The sequence below is a fragment of the Phaethon lepturus genome, unplaced genomic scaffold (assembly GCF_000687285.1).
Source record: "Phaethon lepturus isolate BGI_N335 unplaced genomic scaffold, ASM68728v1 scaffold54169, whole genome shotgun sequence".
Classification (NCBI taxonomy): Eukaryota; Metazoa; Chordata; class Aves; order Phaethontiformes; family Phaethontidae; genus Phaethon; species Phaethon lepturus.
This window is the reverse complement of record NW_010563825.1, coordinates 27,666-36,155: the sequence shown is the minus strand read 5'-3', so window position 1 is coordinate 36,155 and position 8,490 is coordinate 27,666.

The window sequence follows — 8,490 nt, the reverse complement described above, 5'->3', positions numbered from 1 at the left end:
GCCCGCTCGCTTCCGTGGCTGGGCACAGCGTCGCCTGAAGCGATTTCCACGTGCCCTTTCGCAGAACGGGGGGAGGGAGGGCTCGCGAGCCGGGGGCCCTTAACGCCGCCCGTCCTTGACCGCTTGTATCTGTAGCCGCTCTGCGTTTCTGAATTTTATTTCACGGGCACATTTTAAATTCCTAAATGTATATGAAAAGCAGACAACAGGGTTCTTTGCCTGCCAGGGACACGAATCGGGTCAGGGAAGTGAGAAGAATAAAATACTGTTTAATATACTACAATAGTCACAGCAGATGTTTAACTTTCTTTCAATAGAAGTGACCCTATACCATTTTATTAACTTTAGGGATGCATTAGTCTCTTATTCAGGAGCCAGAAGAAAACACATCTATTGTACCAAAAATTAAAGAGGAAATTGAAGGAGGATATTACCGTGGCACAGTTCTGCACTACGTAGTCTGTAGGGCTGGGTGATGCAGTAGCGCAATTTTAGTTAGAGGCGGCTCCCGTCAAGTCTTACTCATACGTGCGAAATTAAACAAAATTAATTTGAACCTTGAATTAGCCATCTTTTTCCAAGAAACATGCAAATCAGGCTGCTGGATTCAGCATATATTAACTGCTGAGAAATCACGCAAAGTTTCTTAGAACTTTCCTGGCGTACTCGGAGGCAGGCGCGCTGCATGGCTGGACGCGCATAGGTAAGACCACGTATTTTGGCGATGGCTAAGAACAGATAAACTTCATTGACAGCCAGCTGCTGCCTTGGGTGTTTGGTAAGAATTTGGACAATATAGAATCTGCAGATTATGTCATATTTTCTTTCACTACAGCAGAAGGAGATGCCAGACTGCGCTGTTCAGTGCTCAAGAACGCTTTTCCTTCCCTGCTCAGCTGGGTTCACTGTGTTGGTCAGATAATGCTGACCGTGAACATGAACTCCCACTAACATCAACAACTTCCCACGGCTCGTTGAAAGAGCCGATTGGGATGGCAGCCTCTAGGAGGCCACAACATGCTGGGCTTTGGGGTCACAGGTACCCCTACTATAAAAAATTAAGCAAACGCTTGTTTGCGGGATCAGAACCCAAACTCTGGGCCTTACATCCGTAAGGGACAAATCTCTTGCTTTAACTGCATCAACATACAGACTTTGGCTTCACAAAGCTGCAAGCTGGGAATGAGCTGAAATTACTATTTTTTCAAGACACTCCAAGTGCTTTTCTCCGTCTGTGGAGTGTGTTTTGATGTTTTCTGCTTTTACTTCGAAAGATTATTTGATCACATTCCAGTTTGACATCTTTATAAAAATACTGAAGTGTTGCAGCAGTATGAGAGTGCTTTGCAAAGCACACAGTTATATTAAATTGCTGTAGCACTTCATGCTTTTATAAGTACTTGAGTTCGGACAGTTTTGTATCACGGAGAACAATTTCATAACATTAGAGATCATCAAATTTGATGAGTTGGAATTTAGAAATTATGAGGATTGTGGGCAATATAATTTTTGAAACTATTAAACTTTTGAAAACCTCAAATAGCATCACTGGCAGGCTTCACCTACCATCCTCCACTGTTCCTGGGCTAATTTAGTGGCTGTAAATGATATTAGACCGCTAAACTGAAGTGTAGGCTACCATAAGACAGTGAAGAGGGGAAAACTTGTAAAGGTTAAACTACCGAGATTCAAGTCTGTTGAAACAGGACTTAAGTGCTTCTCTAGACTTTTTGTATCTCTTTGGCTTCTCTACACTGCATAAATGCTTTAAACTTCACAGTTTTGCTTATTTTATGGTGTAATCGCTTGTCTATGCTGACTTGCTGTGTTGACCTTTTAGGTTCAGAGACAAGATTGAATTGCAGCACTTAAACAGAATCCTTAAGGTTGGAAATAGTAATAATTCATTAATTTTAAAGCTACTCACCTCTCAATTATATATGATATTGTAAAAGCTTGGGTTACAGCAGGGATTGCTTCTGCTGATTTTATTCACCTTTTTTCTGCCTTTTTGAGTAATTTATCTCTTACAGTGCTTGCACTGTATTTACAAGCAGAGGAACGCCTGGTTCGTGTTTCTGAGTTATGCCTTTGGGTTGAAATGTCTGCTGTTTGACAGTAATCATCAGCCTACCTTTAGTCCTTCAGGCTTTCAGGTAGAAACATTTGGGTTGTTTTGAATTAATTTCTAGAAGAATCGAGATGAAATTTATCAACTCTTAAATTGCAGGTTGCAGCATCTCAAGGTTCTTTTCTGTGCTGAACAGATGAAATTCAGCTTATTTCATCCAAGCTGGTCTGCAGGGTTTCAGACCTTCCGAAATTCAAGCTTTTGAAATGTCATCTCCAGGCTTTTATGCCTCAAGACAGACACATCTCCAGGCATATTTGCACAAGATGCCGTACAAGTTGAAAGCGTTGTCTGCAGTTAACTGGAATGACATGGTCCCATCCCTCAGGTCTTGATCCACCTAAACCTACAAACAGAGCCCCCACAGAGGATCACTTGTCCATTTCTTTAATTACTTGGAAGAGAAGGGGAAGGGCACATTCTCCCTCTTGCCCCAGGAGCTTTAGTCTTAAACCGAGACATAGACACCTCTAGTCATAAACCGTCTGCTATAGCCCTGCAGTGCTGCTAAGGTCTTCTGTGCCAGCTGGTGGACAGAGGCAGCAGAAACAAGACTAAATGACCATCATCATCAGTGATTTTTGTAAAGTAATGGTTAATTGAATTCCTTCCGTCAGTGACACCTAATGCAATACTAAATTCTGCATTAAAAACCTAGGAAATTTTAGGACGCCTCCCAAACCCCACATTTCATTTAATTTGCAATGGGCTGACAGGTATTTAGATGGTATGGAGGTTATCAATCTGTAATGTTTTGAGAAACAAGCAGAAACATTACTGATGTTTAACAGAAGAGCAATACTGTAATTTGCTGAAGTGAATGAGGGCACTAACATTTATCCAGCCAAGCGCTCAATGTTGGGGTATAATTGTTATTGTGAAACCATCCTGCATCATCAAGCTATTGAGGAGTACTTCACTCCGAAATTCAAGCTGGAATAAAATAAAATTAAAAAAAAAAAATTAAAGGAAATAAGTTACTTCACTATTAGAAATGTTTTATTAGCATAGCTTCACTTTTTAAACTTCCAAATAAGATAGCCAAGCCAGCACTCTGCAGTCATCCCAAGCCTTTGGACAATTCTCCAATGTGACAGAAAAAAAGCACCTACCCCCAAATGTATGGGTAAAGCTAGAAAAAGAAATATCCTATCTGTTGTGACAGCATGTGAAGTTGTGCGTCTGTGCATCTGCTTTCTGTGGTCCTTTGACTGACTGCTTTCCATTTTCTGACCATTACCCTCTCCCCAGAGGTGGCAGCATGTCAGGTATTGAGAGAGCTTATCAAATGTGTGGGACATCGTTCAAAGGAAAGAACAAGAATTTAAATGTAAAGTTGCACTTCACGGGCGTCACTGGGATCTCACTCATGTTCCTTAGCTCCAGAAGTAGCACAGCTGTGCTCCTCCACGTGGCTACGAGCAGGAGGAAAGCTCACTTCAAAGTCTGCCAACGTGTCGTCTTACATATTTCACTCTAGGAACTTAATCCAGATTTTTCCTGTGCAGGATATTAATTTGCCAGACAACTTTAGGAAGCTGTGCTTTAATTCTGGATCACTTTGACAGAGTTCTAAAAGGTGAAATAAATTAACAGGAACCCTTCCCCACATTTTATTGCAGCGGCTGCATAGCAATCTGCCTAAAACTTGGAGCTGTGCACCACCCCTTGGCACCTTCTCCCTCAAGTGCCCTCATCCCAACTCTGAGCAGAACATTGCGCTTCACCGATGTTTAGTTTGCAGACTAGTAGTTTACAGCATTTTATCTGACAGTAAAGCCACTTGTCATTATGATCGTGTTAACAGTTGTTATTACTTAAATATGCTGTAGTCAGTTCGTGTTGATGCGTGGTATTAACCAGTTTCCATAGCTACAGTGGACAGAACGATTCAAAACCGTAAGGCCTCCCGAGAGTTCAGAGCCAAGAGGGAACTACTCCTGAAAAGGTGACAGGACGGATCGGAAGCGGCTGGGATGTACAGCATTAGGTGTGCAGAGACAGCCAAGTCTGCTTCACAGCGTTCAGAAAGCACGTTATCGGTCTGACGTTCCATCTCCAAAAGCCTAAGCAATATTTACCTTGTTTTCCCTTGTCCATTAAAGTGGTCTGTTCCCTGTCGAAAGTGATTTATGGACTCTGTTGCGTCACTAAATCTCATGATTGACTAACACTTCATAGTAAGGGCTGAGGAGTCTTGTCAGTAAAATACTGTACGGTAGCTACGAACCGGAGGAGGAGTATTGGGTACGCCCGCGCTGCAGACTCGGCGTGCCTGCCGCTTGCAGGGACCAGATCTACAGCTGATGGCACGTCCTGCCGTCTGCTCGGAGGCAGCAGAGCCAGCCCAGGGTGGCCCACGCCAGCCCGGGCTGTAGTTCTCCCAGCGGGTGTCCGGCTGGCGCCGGGCTGGCGCCGGGACACGCGGTCACAGCTCAGCTGAGCACAGTCATTCCTTCCGCTAAAGAACAGCCGTCAATGTTACGTATGTATTTTGAACTTACTGACTGTAGGAGAATGTCCTGATAAAGGAAGCGCGTTTAAGAAAGATAATAAAAAATACACATAAGGGAGTATGGAATTAATCAGAGAATGGAAAGAGAAGTAAGCTTTCATCCTTCAGGGTGCAAAGGAGCCACTTAAACCGCCTAGATCTTTCTGTTCTCATCATTCCTCTACACACTAGGTTATTTTATCTCCTTTTCAAGCATTAACACAGCCACTGGCAGAATGAAGGTGGTGGGATGGGTTGTAATTAATTCCCAATTCCGTGCTTGTAAAAGTGTAATGTTTTTCATCCTTCATTATGAACTTTTAAGTCCAGCAGACTGTAGGTTAGAGATTACTAGTCATGTAGTAAGGCTCATTTGAAAACCGCTGTAAGTGGATCCAATTACTATGTAACTAGGTTTTGACAACTATTCTTTCCACTGATTTGGAGAACAAAATCTATGCTTTGAATACTGTAATGGAAAAATTAATTCCAAGATGGAAAGGACTATTAAACCATCTTGTGTACATGACATGAAAAAACAGCAAACAGCCAGCGTATATTAACCGTCACTAGGCGATCCTGACTGAAAGCGCTGCTCATTGCTGTTCTGAACGTAGTGCTACCTGGAGCAAAGTGTCTATTTACGTACTTATCGTTTAATAGCTTCTGACCTTAGTTCTCTGCTCTGTTCTTTCACTGCAGTTACATCCTTGCTCTGGGGCCGGCAGGTACCACGCTCTCAGGTATGTGCATTATTCCACCAGCAGCACTGAGTGTTGCTCTACAAATTCTCTGCTCCCTCAGAGAGGAATTTGCATCTCAAACTATTGACTGTTCAAACGGAAAGCATTGTAATCTCCTTCCCCAGAGGGCTCGTCCGCACTAAGATAACTTGTCCTGCCTATAAACAAAATTGCTAGGATAACATTTTTCAAAAAGCAATTTAAAACACACAAAAAAATGTTAAGAACTTCATGCATCTTTTAATACAGGTTTATTGTTAAGCTGAAACCTTGTCTGACAAGTGTCAGCCCTGAGCAACTTTTGTTAAAAAACCAAAACCACCCAAAGAAAACAAAAACAATTCACAGAGTTGACTACAGACTTTTAGGGAAGCCCTGATGGATGCCTCAGCTGCTGTAATTAAACTCACTCTGGAGGTTTACATAAGCAGGATAAATAAAAAAAAAAGACTCCCCTTTTCTGAGGAGGGATATTCAGTATAGACTGCAGACATAAAGGCATGAGAAGACAGGTCTTGCTGTACTCTTGAAATACCCACAATTATATGAGCATTGAATCCACTTTATAACCTCACCTGAAACACAGCATCCCAGGCAGCTATTCTTCACACATGATTAGATTCTAGCTTGCATAGGCATTAAGGTACACACTTATTCTTTCTGTAATTCTTTATGAGTAAAAGTAATGAACTTTAATCAGATACCTGCTCTCGTGTTGAACAAGTACTTTTCAGTGTTGTGCTTTGAATTTAAGACACCTGGAAAGTCAGAGGCTTAGAAACATCCACTGGGGTGCCTCCTGCCAGATCTTTCTATGGCACCAGAACAATCTAAAAAGTGAATGTAACTGAATTCAGACTGTACGCTTCAAGGTATTTCATTAATGAGGTGCAGTGCTCAGTCACAAAGTTAATTGATTAGTCTTATTTCTGTGACTGCAGTGGAAACACTAAAAGATAAGACGGGGAGGAAGAATCAGTTAAGCCTTTGAGTCACAAAAAGGCCTTAGCCCTTTGATGAGAAGTGTCAGATTAATCTTCATAAATGGTCATAATTAGTTGTGCCTGGAGCTCAGCCAAGTCATTCCAAATAAAAATTAAATTATACAACTGACTGCATGTTCAGTCTCATCTCCAAGCGTGTTAGAACCACCACAGCCCTACAGAAACATGCAGACATTTACTGTATGCTTGTAATGCGGTAAAAGACATTTGCCTAAATATTGAATAGGCTAACCTATATAATATTTATTATATTTTTCCTTTAATAATAGTTTCACTAAACCTTGCCTACACAGACTGTCACAGTTACTGTTAGACACTTAGTTTCTTTGGTAACCTACAGATTACTCTCCATTCTTCATTAAACTCAGTTTTTAACTATAATCGGCAGATCTGTATCAGATGGAAAATTTATGAATATTGTTGAAAATATTAGATCTTGGGGAAAAAAATAGTGCAATTTATTAAATTCACTAACCGGAAAAACACAGACCCCAAAGCTGATGACATCTAACACCAGAAGTAACGCTGCTCTTGGAGGTCCTGAGAATAGTACTAGTCCTTCAGAAGAAGGAACACTTCTAAAAGCAGAACCTTCATAAATCTAGCAGAATACTACTGAGCAGGCACAACCCAGTTCTCTCCTGTGGTTATATATGCTTTGGAAAGTAACAAAATAGATGTGAAACACTACAGCTTCACCCCGTATCGGAAGTGCGTGACTAAAAGAGCATACATTCAAGAAAGGAATTATTTGGTCCCTGTGTGTATCATAGAATACCACATTTGAACGGACCTCAAGGATCACCTGGGCCAACCTTTCTTGGCAAAAGCACGATCTGGACAAGATGGCCCAGCACCCTGTGCAGCCGAATCTTGAAAGTGTCCAATGTTGGGGAACGCACCACTTCCCCAGGGACATTATTCCAATGGCTGTTTGGTCTCATTGTGAAAAGTTTTCCTCCTGTGTCCAATTGGATCCTCCCCAGGAGTAACTTAGTACTGATTACCCCTCGTCTTTCCCATGTGACCCCTGGTGAAAAGAGAGTCTCCGTCTGTATGTTACTTACCCAGCTTATACCATCTTAATATTAGATCCTTCTAGCTGGTTGTAAACGGGGTATTCCAGAAATGTGGCATATGGAGCTTTTAAAACAAAGTTACACAGGTAAACTAGCTTTTCCTCATATGAGATGTTGCTTACTTATTTTCTTTAGTTATTCCAATTCATACTAAGTAATGCAATAGCTGAAGCATCGCTGCTGATTTATCTTGTCAAAGCCAGAACAGCTTGCATACTGCTATATTATCTGACAAAACTAATAGGATGGCAGTGTCCACTTGGAAATCTAACAGGATTTCACTATATATTTAGGAAATAAAGGCTAAAGAACAAAATATTTGTAGTATACTTTTATTCACCTAGAAACAAAGGGTCAAAAGTCACAGCATGGAATTTCATTTTATTTTGTAAACTCATTAAAAAGATGTCCATGTACAAAAGAAGGACTTTTTAACAATGTAAATGCAGACAAAGGAAACTATAACAATTCAACACATTAATAAAAAGTTGAGTTTTTCTTTTCTTTCTGCATAATTCCTTGCATCTTCCATACCAGTCTGCACACAATCTTACGTACAATTGTTAGAATCATTAAAATTCAAAAGGCTGAACATAAAACCATTTGCTCTGCTATAGGAATGTGTTGCTGAAAGGTACAAACCCTGTAGCATGTTAGCTAGAAGTAAGACACAAGACTGAAGGAACTGGCTGAAAGGCTTCTAAATTTTTATTGTGCATTCATCTTCTGAGAATTCAGTCTCAGTTTTCTTTCTGCCAATATTTAGAATATTCCTTAGGGAAGTAACAGCGTTAGACTGAACAATGCTTTGTCAAAAGATGTATGTTTCTGTATTGTCCTAATACATCTAATGCAGATTTAAAAACAAAAACATTTCTGAAGTAAAACCATTTCAGTCACAACATTGTGCACCAAAACTTACAGCAGCTATATGACAAGCTACTGTGACATATAATTCAGTCTTCAGTATTGGATACTCCTGACTGCAAGTTTGGACTTAAATCCTTGAGACACTGCCAGTGAAAGGTCAATTATATTT